Genomic DNA, 2536 nt, shown 5'->3' with positions numbered 1-2536 from the left:
GTATTCTTGTGTCTACTTGAGGTAAATGTTTAACTCACATGCCTGTACTTTGTTTGGCTGGAAACCACAGGTGTGGGTTCAATTCCAGCCCTGAAGGGCAGCTAGGGGCCATAGTCTCAGTGGTTTCATGCAACTGGGATCTTAAAAGCTTGCAGATGGCCATCTAGATGCAATGATGGGTCTCTCTTCATCCATAGCAAAGAAGAATGAAGAAGACCAAAGATTCATGGAAACAATTAGTGCAAGCAACTGGTGAACCATATGATCCTCAGCCTATGTAACTATGAGACCAGAAGAACTAGATGATGCCCAGTTACCACTGTCAACCACTCAGAGGGGGATCTATGTAGAAGATCCTGGATAGAGTGGGAGAATAATGTGGAACAAAACTCAAAATCATTTGGAAAAAAAAAAAGGGACCAAGTTTGCTGGTCTGATAGAGCCTGATGGAACCACTGAGACTATGGCCCCTAGTTGTCCTTCAGGTGTGGAATTGAGCCCACTCCTGTGACTTCCAGCCAAACAAAAGACAGGCATATGAGTTGAACATTTATATTAGGTAGATACACTCCTTGGAGAGAACAATCATGTAAGAGTAGAAGGGCTGTGTATGCACAGGGAGACAGCTCAGGGGGCAGGAGTGCATGGAGGGAAGGACACAGGGAAGAGGTAACTATGGGGAGGAAATGAGAGAGGAGCTGTTGCATTGTGGTAAACTGTAGTAAATGTCGTGAGACAAAGTGTATGTGAGCTGCTATAGGGAAAGTGAATTTGCTCTGTAAACTTTCACCCAAATCACAATTAAAAAAAAAAAAAAAGGGTAGTGAGACTAGGCTTTATTGAGAAGAGACATTTGAGCAAAGACTTGAAGGAGCAGAGTTAGCTACAGGGCTACAGGGAAATCTGAAGGAAGACAATTCTAGAAAAGGGAACATCAGTACAAAGGCTTTAAGGCCAAAGCATGCTTGGTGAGGTCCAGAATGAGTAAAAGATACAAAGGAGACCTTAACCATTGAGAAAGAATTTTTTTTTCTCAAATTTTTATTGTGATTTGGGTTAAAGTGTACAGAGCAAATTCATTTTCCATACAGCAGTTCATACACATTTTGTCTCATGACACTGACTGCAATTCCCCACAGTGTAACAGTTCTTTTCCCACTTCTTCCCTGTAGTTAATGCTTCCCTGTGTCCTTCCCTCCCATGCACTACTGTCCCCCAAGTCTCCCTGTGCAAACATTGCTCTTCTCTTCTCCCATGGTTGATCTCTCCAAGGAGTGTATCTACCTCATTTAAATGTTCAGCCCATATGCTTATTATTTGGCTGGAAGCCCCAGAAATGAGTTCAGTTCCAGACCTGAAGGGTAGCTAGGGGCCATAATCTTAGTGGCCTCACCAGGCTCTATCAGACCTGCAAATCTGGTCTTTTTTTTTTTTTTTTTTTTTTCCCCAATAATGTTGGATTTGTTCCACATTGTTCTCCTACTCTATCCAGGATCTTCTGTACCGATCCCTCTCCAAGTGGTTGACAGTGGTAGCCAGGCACCATCTAGTTCTTCTGGTCTCATGGTCATACAGGCTGAAGGTCTCATAAGGTCCGCCAGTCCCTTGAACTAATTGTTTCCACATGTCTTTGGGTTTCTTCATTCTTCTTTGCTCTGGATGAGGAGAGACCCATCATTGCATCCAAACTCCAAAAGAGTTGCAATCCAAACTCTTTCCAATAAGAAGACAGTAAAATCCCTCTCTTGGCAGCCTCAGGCTGGCATTCTAGCTCCAGTTTCCTTAGTGAAGTAATACTGCCATCAAGTCAACTCCGATTCATAGCAACCCTTGTTAGGTTTCCAAGGCTATAAATCTTTATGGAAGCAGACTGCCTCATCTTTCTTCTGTGGAGCGACTGTGGGTTCAAACCACGGACCTTTTGGTTAGCAGTCAAATGCTTTAACCACTACACCACTAGAGCTCCTAATGAAGTAATAGATGTACCAAATTGCCTTCCCCAGATGATTAACCCTAGGGACATCCATTAGTGAGGCTCCACCCATACCATCCCTAAAAAAAGCACTGGCATCAAATCAATTTTGACTAATAGTGGGACTATTATTAATAATAGTCAATACTAATTAGTATTGACTATTAGTATTAGTAGTCAATACTAATAATATTAGTTAATAGGACTATTGACTAATATAGGATGGGTAGAACTGCCCCACAGAGTTTCCAAGGCTTTAAATCTTTGTTGTTGTTAGGTGCCATAGAGTCAGCTCTGACTTATAGTGACCCTGTCTATGTAAAACAATGAAATACTGCCCAGTCCTGCACAATATTTGCTATTCTTGAGTCCATCATCACAGCCACTGTGTCAATGGCAGTTGAAAATACCATGGCTTGGGGCAGGCGCAGCTCAGTTTTCAAAGTGACATCTTTGTTCTTTAACACTTTACAGAGGTCTTTTGCAACAGATTTGCCTAGTGCAGTATGTCGTCTGATTTCGTTTTTTTAATTTTTATTGTGATTTGGGTGAAAGTTTACAGAG

Source organism: Orycteropus afer, unplaced genomic scaffold, assembly GCF_000298275.1.
Source record: "Orycteropus afer afer isolate SDZICR_OR568_19922 unplaced genomic scaffold, OryAfe1.0 scaffold00024, whole genome shotgun sequence".
NCBI classification, from domain to species: Eukaryota; Metazoa; Chordata; class Mammalia; order Tubulidentata; family Orycteropodidae; genus Orycteropus; species Orycteropus afer.
The sequence above is the reverse complement of the archived record's forward strand: the minus strand, read 5'-3'. Positions refer to the sequence as shown.